The sequence below is a fragment of the Mesocricetus auratus genome, unplaced genomic scaffold (genome assembly GCF_017639785.1).
Source record: "Mesocricetus auratus isolate SY011 unplaced genomic scaffold, BCM_Maur_2.0 Super-Scaffold_100014, whole genome shotgun sequence".
Lineage (NCBI taxonomy): Eukaryota > Metazoa > Chordata > Mammalia > Rodentia > Cricetidae > Mesocricetus > Mesocricetus auratus.
In genome coordinates this window covers 23292216-23300488 of record NW_024429197.1, presented here as the reverse complement: position 1 = coordinate 23300488, position 8273 = coordinate 23292216, and positions in this window count along the sequence as shown.

Here is an 8273-nt window from a genome sequence, read left to right as displayed (position 1 = left end):
ACACCGTGTGGGTGTGTGAACTACTGTGGAAGAGTATATGGCCATCAGAACAGTGTTAACCATGCTACAAGTGCTGACTCAATGTCCATACAGCAGTCTTGTTTCCATCAGGAAGATGAGAAAGCTGGCATGCAGCAAGGTTAAAAGGTTACTTAAGGTCACATTACCCAGTAAGATGGAAGGCTCAGAAGATCACACTTCAGAACCCAAGTGCTCAATGGTCATGTCACACTCTTGGGAGGTCAGGAGTGCAGAATCCCAGGTCCTCCCTAGACCTATTCACACAAACCTTACATTTACCAAAATCTCCAGATGATTCAGTACACAGTGAAGCTTAGAAAGCATGGCCTTCAGTATTTCTGTCTGTCTGTCTTGCTCAGAATGAGGAATGCTTGCATCTCAGTTCTTTGGATGTGCCTACTTCATTTCATATTGGGCAGGGTATGTGATCTCTTTATGGGAGTCAGGTCTTCTCCTGATGCTTCCTATACTGGTTCTGAAAGCTCTGGTTCTTGACTGAGGCCAGAGATGGATTGGAGGGGAGGAGCCTGTGTGACTATGTTAATACCCACATTAATCTCTTCCCCTCCATTGGGGCTCCCAAACTGAGTGCTTTCAGTGTCACCTTCTTTTCTTCTTCCTAGTAAATTAATTTTATCAAGCAGAATGTTAGGAGTTGGGCATGGGAAGACATAAATCTTTCAGAGTTTCTCTACAGTCCTCTTTTTTTTCTGGCACTATTTCCTTGTTAGTTGTACTGAGTCAGTTAGTCATCCCTTAGTCCTACTAGCTCCCAGGTCACAAAGGTCAGAAGTTACATTCTAAGTGCCCTCTATCCTCTTCCCAAATATAGAGCTACCCAATCTCAATCAAGTCACGTGAGAAGGGACACACACAGATTTCTGTGTTCACACTGTCTCAGAATTTGGGTAAGAGGTAGACGCTTATGACTGACTTCAAAGTTAGCTATGACTTCACTCTTTGGCTCCAGATTTGGGTAGCCAACTGCTTATTTGGCTTCTTCTCTGCTTGTGTGTCTATAATATTTAATATGCCCAAGCTGTGATGTATGCCTATAAGTCCAACTCACAGAAGGTGGAAGCAGTAGGATTGTGAGTTTGAGGCCAGCCTAGACTGCATAAGGAATTCCAGATCAGTCTTGACTGCCCAAGGAGACCCTATCTCTAAAAGCCAAACAAATGGCCAGGCTTTGTGTGGTTGCTTGCCAATAATCCCAGTTACTTGGGAGACTGAAGAGGGAGAATCACTTGAGCCCATGAGTTTGAGACTAGCCTTGGCAACATAGTGAAAGAAACTTTATCGGGGTCAGGAAAGCCTGGTGTAGTAGTACACATCTCTAATTCCACAACTTGGGAGACAGAAACAGGTGGATTTCTGTGAGTTGAAGACCAATCAATCTGTTCTATAAGTAAATTTGAAGCCAATCAGGGCTACATAGAGAGACCCTGTCTTGAATGGAAGGAAGGAAGGAAAGAAGGGAAGGAAAGAAGGGAGAAAAGAAGGAGGGAAGGAAGAAAGGAATGGAGGAAGGAAGGAAGGAGAGAAGGAAGGAAGGAAGGAAGAAGGGAAGGAAGGAAGGAGTAAGGTCTGGATTCTTGTTCCTATCCCCAAACCTATGCCTCCCCCTCACCATCTTGCCATCTTTGTAAATGGCATCACCTACTCAGTGTTCAAACCCTAAACATTAGTACTTGATTTTTTCCTACATCCAGTTAATTAGCAAGTGCTGTGACCTGAATCGGCACACTTTTACCCCTTCCAGCCCTCTTATTCTATCCTCTATTTGGCTCACCGCACTGGCTTCCATTAACTCCTTGGTTCTAGTGGTCTACCTTCTTTCCTGTATACCCTGCACAACAGGCAGTTGCTGTCATGAGAATAAACAAAATAAAAAAAGAATTTTTGTTTTGTTTTATTATTAGCATGTGAGTGTGAAATGTGTGTGTCACACATAGTATGTATGTGGAGGACAGATGATAACTTTTGAAAGTGGGTCTCACCTTTTAACATAGGATCTGGTGTTTGAAGTCAGGTCATTACTTTTCCAAGGCAAGTGGAACTATCTCACTGGACCCAGAGTGGTATGTTTAACATTGCTATCCTGTATCTTCACTCCCCTATTAAAATCCCTGGACAAGCTCCCATAGCATTTAGAATATGTTTCAAGTGCCTCCTGATGGCCCACGAGGTCTTGACTGAATGGGCACATGCAGACTTGACCTTCACCTCCCTGCACTGCCTTCTTCATTCCCGGCAGCTGCCGTAACCTCATTGTGGCTCTCACCCTAAACTCATTCCATCCCAAACTGTTTGCATCACTCGATATTTCTCCTTTTGGTCCACGGTGTCAGCTTCTCTTGGTTCCCTCCTGCCTTCTGTAGCAGTCTTCCTGCATTCTCCGGTTCCTTCTTTTTCTCTTAAGTCTTGCTGTCCCTACACATCCTTGCTTGGCTCTTTGTGTTGTCTGAGTGATCACACTGCTTCCACTCTTTCTAGAAAGCAGCAACTCCCAAGACCTCATCAATCTTAGTTGCTATTAAACATCTCTGTTCTTCCTGGAACTTCAAACCCATCACGGAGAGGAGGGAGTCCTGTTCATACCACCTGCTGCTTTTTGTGGCACAAATCCTTCCACCACAGGCCGTTTGAGGCTCCCAGATAAGATGCCATTGAACAGAGGGGTTGGGGAGAGAATTGGCTCTTGTGAACCTGAACCTGTGTTCTTGTTCTCTATCTCCCTATCGACACAGATTTCCCAACCGCTGTCAGTTTTACCAAATCAGAAAGTCTAGGTTTAGGTAACTCGAGGCTCTAGGATTCTCTATCTCTCCATCTCTTTCTCAACATTATCAAACATCGTTCTGAAATGATTCCATTTATATCAGCACATCAGAACACTGTTTTTTCTCTCTCCTTGATCAATGTTATCTTATTTATTTAAAGTTGCTTGCGTATCTGTGTGTGTGTATGCATGTTCCTATGCGTATGGTTACATATGTGTGCATGTAGAGGCTCAGATTTGATGTTGGGTATCTACCTTGGCCACCCTCATTTTATTGAGGCAAAATCTCTAGATAAACTCCATCATGTCAATTTCAGCTAGTCCAGCTAGCCAGCTTTCCCCAGGGATCCCTTGTCTCTGTTTCTTAAATGCTGGGACTACAATGACCACACCTGCCCAGGGTCTTACATGGGTTTTGGAGATCTGACCTCTGGTTCTCAGCAAGGGTTTTATCCACGGAGCCACCGCCCTACCCTGTCATTGTCATTTTAAGTTTGCCATTCTGATAATCTACAAATGGTATCTTCTTACACCATGTCTTTTCTGAGGTTCAAATATTCTTAGATTATTTCCTTGCTTAAGATCTTTTCAGAGCTCCCCAGGTCTTTATGCTTGTCCTTCCATGCCAGAACCCAGACCCTTCTCACCATTGCATCAGCCATAATTTGGATCTTTCCCTCCTAATGTGCTATTTTCTGGTCCCTAAGTCCGGTCCAAACTGAGGATTCTTCCCATTGTCACGGCTTCCCCAGGCACAGAACCTCCCCCACTCAACAGCTTATAGGGACTTTCTTTGTGTTTTCAGACTTGTTCTCAAGTTCTACCTCTTGGGAGACTTTTCTCATCTTCCAACAACTTGAAATGAGGGGGCAGGCTAACTAAAAAGGAGGGAAACAAGATGGCTCAATTAAAGGCACTTGCCACAAGTCTGAGGACCTGGATTAGATCCCTAGGACTCCCATGGTGGAAGGAGAGAACAGACTCCCACACACTGCTCTCTGACATCCACATGAAAGCACACACACAAACAAATGCTTTTTAAAAGGATGTGTGTGTGGAGAGACGGCTCAGCAGTTAAGAGCACTAGTTGCTCTTGCAGAGGACCAGGGTTAGGATTGTACCACCCACATGGTAAGTAGCAACCATCTATAGTTCCAGGGGACCTGGTATTCTCTTCTGGTCTCTGACATAACCCCCAGACCCCGCGCTCCTACATACAAATGAATGAAAACAAAACAGAAATTCAAGTTCACACTTCTTTCAGAGGCCTCCTTTTCTGTGTGGTCAGGAGCAATGTTATGGGTCTCATTTTCAAATGAGGAGGGCATGGTTTTGATAAGAGGCCGTAAGAGAGATAAGTTTACCAAACCAGGGGGGCCAGAGGAGTGGGAGAACCAGGCTGAGGAGGAAGGCCAGTAGTGAGACATTCCAGTCGAAGCCCTGATCTTCAAAACAGTGGTGCCCACTCCTGAGATTTGAGTTCACTCTACTCTGTGGATGCTGACTTTCTTACAGCATGTCCAGTGAGAGCATCCTGTGCCCAGAATCTTACATCCTCAGCAGCCTGGCAACAACAGAATAGACGTCACAGCACCTGTGGAGCTGAGAGTAGACAGCAGCCATGGAAACTTTAGCAAGGGCATCAGACGAGGACGTGAACCTCGGGTTGGTCTCCGGTAAAAGCAGAGGGACAGGGAGTGATACCTCACACAGGTCATCCCAAGTGCTCAGGAGACTCAAGTGGGAAAATCTTGACTTTGGAGGCCAGTCTGGATTACATAACATGTTTGAGGCTAGCCTGTCTATATAAGGAGTAACAAATTTAAAACGATTTTTGCATTTTTAAAATTTTTATTTATGTATATGTATGTATGTGTGCCCATGAAGTCCAGAAGAGTATGTCAGATCCCATGGAACTAGAGTTATAGGCAGTTGAAAGCCACCAGATATGGATGCTAGCAACCAAACTTGGGTCCTCTATGAGAGCAGCAAGTACTCTTAACCACTGAGCCATCGCTACAGCCCTGTATGTAATTGCAAAAGTGACCTGAAAGACTGTGAACTTTGAGAGATTTGAGAACACGTCTTTCCTCTTGTGGGGAAGGGAAGCATGTGCTCCGGGCCTTTTGCTTCTGATTTCAGTCATTTGTCATTAAGATCCAGTGTTCCTTGGCTTTCGCCCCATTGGAGCTTTGCCTGTTGGGGTGTTTTTATATGTGAGTAGCCATACTATGTCTTTATTCTAGCTAGAGGATGTGTGAGTCCCACGAAGGGACTCTCCCGGGGTTAGGGTGGGTGGGAGTGTGCTCATCCTTGTCCTCCATCTTCCAGAAAGAAACACTCTCTGACGCACTATGACTATGGCAATGCAGTATCAGACCACGGCTCCATTGTGGCACCCCATTCTTCTCTTTCCAGATGAGAAGCCAGGCTCAGAAGGAGGAAAGGAGTCATCTACAGTCACCGTGAAAGGGGAGACCTGAGAGTTGAATTGAGATTTCTTTTTCTCTAAAGGCTGTTTTTATTAACAGATATTATTTTTAGTTACATGTGGACCTGTGAGTCTGCATGTAGATATGTGGGCACAGGTGCCCATGGAGACCAGATACATGGAATCCCCTTGGACTGGAATTAAGATCTGCCTGACAGGGATGCTGGGGACAGAATTCTGGTCTTTTGGAAGTGCAACAAGTGCTCTTAACTGCTGATCTATCTTTCCAGCCCCCAAAGGCAATTTAAAAAACTCCTACACAGACATCTTGGCCAAAGATCACCTTGTAGTGCTTTCCTCTGCTCTATTTATTTATCTAGAATTACATGCTGGGCACGGGGGCTTCTTGAAGTTGGAGGCTGAGTCTAATAAAGTCCACCTCGGAAGAGATGTGATGCTAGTAAGTGGGAAAAGGACCAGCAGTTTCCCAAAAGCATCTCCAAGGGAGGTGGCTGGAGGGATGCAACCCAGACAGTTCTCTGTGCTATCTCCCATCTTCCGAGAGACATCCTGGCTCCTGAGCTGCCCTACTTAGGCAGCTGCTCTGTCACCTCTCAATCGAAGGCCCAAATCCAAAGAAAGAGGAGACTGCCCCACTACGGCAGGACAGCTTCGGGTTGCCAATGGAAGAAGGCCTGGGTGAGATAAGAGATACACAGTCCTGCGGAAGGAGCCTGCGCTGCCCAGAAGGCCTTGCAGGAAATCACCCCCTTCCTTGAGGGCTAGAAGGAGGGAATGACTCAGGGCAAAGCGTGTGACTTCCGTATTTTACAGCCAGGACTGTAGTGAGACCCCTGGACCAGGTGCCCACCAGCTTCTCCTTTCCCAGGGGTCTATCTAATAAGACTTTTCTTCTGGCTTTTTCCATTGCTTCTCCAGAATCAAATTAGCACAACTGGCTTGGTCTCTTGTTCTAACTCCTGCCAGGCCATGTCCTAGGGGAACAGGACCAGGAGTGAAGCACAGGGAGATGAGGCTAGGGTGGGTGGGGCAAGTGAGACTGAATTTATGCCTCTGCTCTGTGCTTGTCTTTCACAGAGTCCATAGCGGGAAGGTGGACTCTCCTAAGGAAGAAAGGTGTCTTCTCAACACCTTCACGTACTACAGGCTCAAGGTATTTATGCTGAATTTGTAAATGGACTGGGCCCAGATCAGTCCTCTCTGCATTGCACTGTGGCTGAGGGATGCTCAGGATTCAGGGCCTCCAGTTCAGAATGCCAGCCTTGCCACTTACCGTCAGGTTTTAAGTCAAGTTGCTTAGCCTCTTCTATACAGTAAGGGTAATGATAAGAGCCACCTAGTAGGCGTGTTGACAGCTGGAAGATTTAACGTGTGCAAAGTGCTCGGCACAGGCCCTGGCACAGAAACATCATGCAGCCATCATCTGTTTTTATTTTTTAGCTGTAGACATTGATCCAGTCCTAGACTCTTGCCTCTGCTCCTGTCTCAGGTCCAGTCCCCGCCATCCTGCTTCTGGCTCATTGCCACCACACCCCCATGTCGTCTGCACACTTGGTGTATGCTTTCACTGACTCATTGCTGTCACTCTGTACATTTTTCTGTAATTGCAGTCACTTATTTATTTGTGTGCATACGCTTGCACATGTACCACGGTGAGGCACAGAAGTCAGAGGACAACTTTTAGGAGGCGTTTCCCTCAACCGTGTGAGACCCAGGAATTGATCTCAGGTTGCCAGGCTTTGGTGGCAAATGTCTTTACTCACTGAGCCATCTTATGGGTCTTCTCGACCTTATTTTTTGAGACAGATTCTCGAACTGGACCTAGTGCTCACTAACAAGGCTAGCCTGGCTGGCCATCAAGCACCAGGGGCCATCCTGTCTCTGCCTTTCCAGAAGTGGGATTGTGGTGTACATTGCTACACCTGGGCTTTTATATGGGTGCTGAGTATTGAACTCAGGTCCTCATGTGTATACCGCAAGCCCCCAGGCTCTCTTATTTCTTTACCCTGCCTATCCTTATATCTGTACCACAGTGTCTCAGTTTTTGTTACTTTATGGTTTTGAAATATGAAATTGTGAGCCTTCCAGTTTTGATCCATCTTTTTGTTTTGGCTATTCTGGATTTCTCCCAATTCCATATGGATTCTAGGATATGTCTGTTTATTTCTGTGAAGAAAGCAGCTAAGATTCAGATACAGGATTTTTGAGTCACCAGACACCAGCACTACTTATGCCTTCAGCTTTTAAATCAGCGGTACATTGTTCTTTATTTAGATTTTTAAAAATGGTGCTAGGGGTGCTGAAAATAATTCATTACTAAATTAAAGCCCATTACTTGTTATAGGTCTGTGGTTTATATCTTCCTAGGAAATCTCCTGCTAAGTCTAACATGCATGTGCTCCTTTTCCTGTATAATCCTGTTCTACAGTGCAGCCAGAGTGATGCTTCAAAAAAACAAAAATGTAAAAAATGCCAATCTTGAACCAGCCCGATGGCTCAATGGATAAAAGCACTTGCTATACAACCCAGGCAACCTACATTTCATTCCCAGAACACATGCAAGGTGGAAGGAGAGAACTGACTCCATAAAATTGTCCTCTGACCTTTGTACACTCACTGCGGCACACTGCCCACACACATATCACACACACACACACACATCACACACATCACACACATCTCACACACACACACAATAATAATAATAAAATACAAATCTGATCCAGACACATACCTTTACCCACAGCTTTTAAAGATTTTGTTTTTATGTATATGTGTGTGTAAGCCATGTGTGTGCTTACACAGGCTGTACGAGTGCATTGAATTCCCTGCAACTGGAATTACAGTAGCTTTGAGCTGCCTGTGGGTGTCGGGAATCTGAATTTGGTCCTCCAAGCCATCTCTTGGCATTAATTTACCTTTTGTTTTTTCACTAGCTGCTCTTAGTAATGACCCACGTCCTAAGGCTGCCTCTAAAGCCCAGGATGGCCTGGCCTTTGTCACAAAGTTCATGGATGA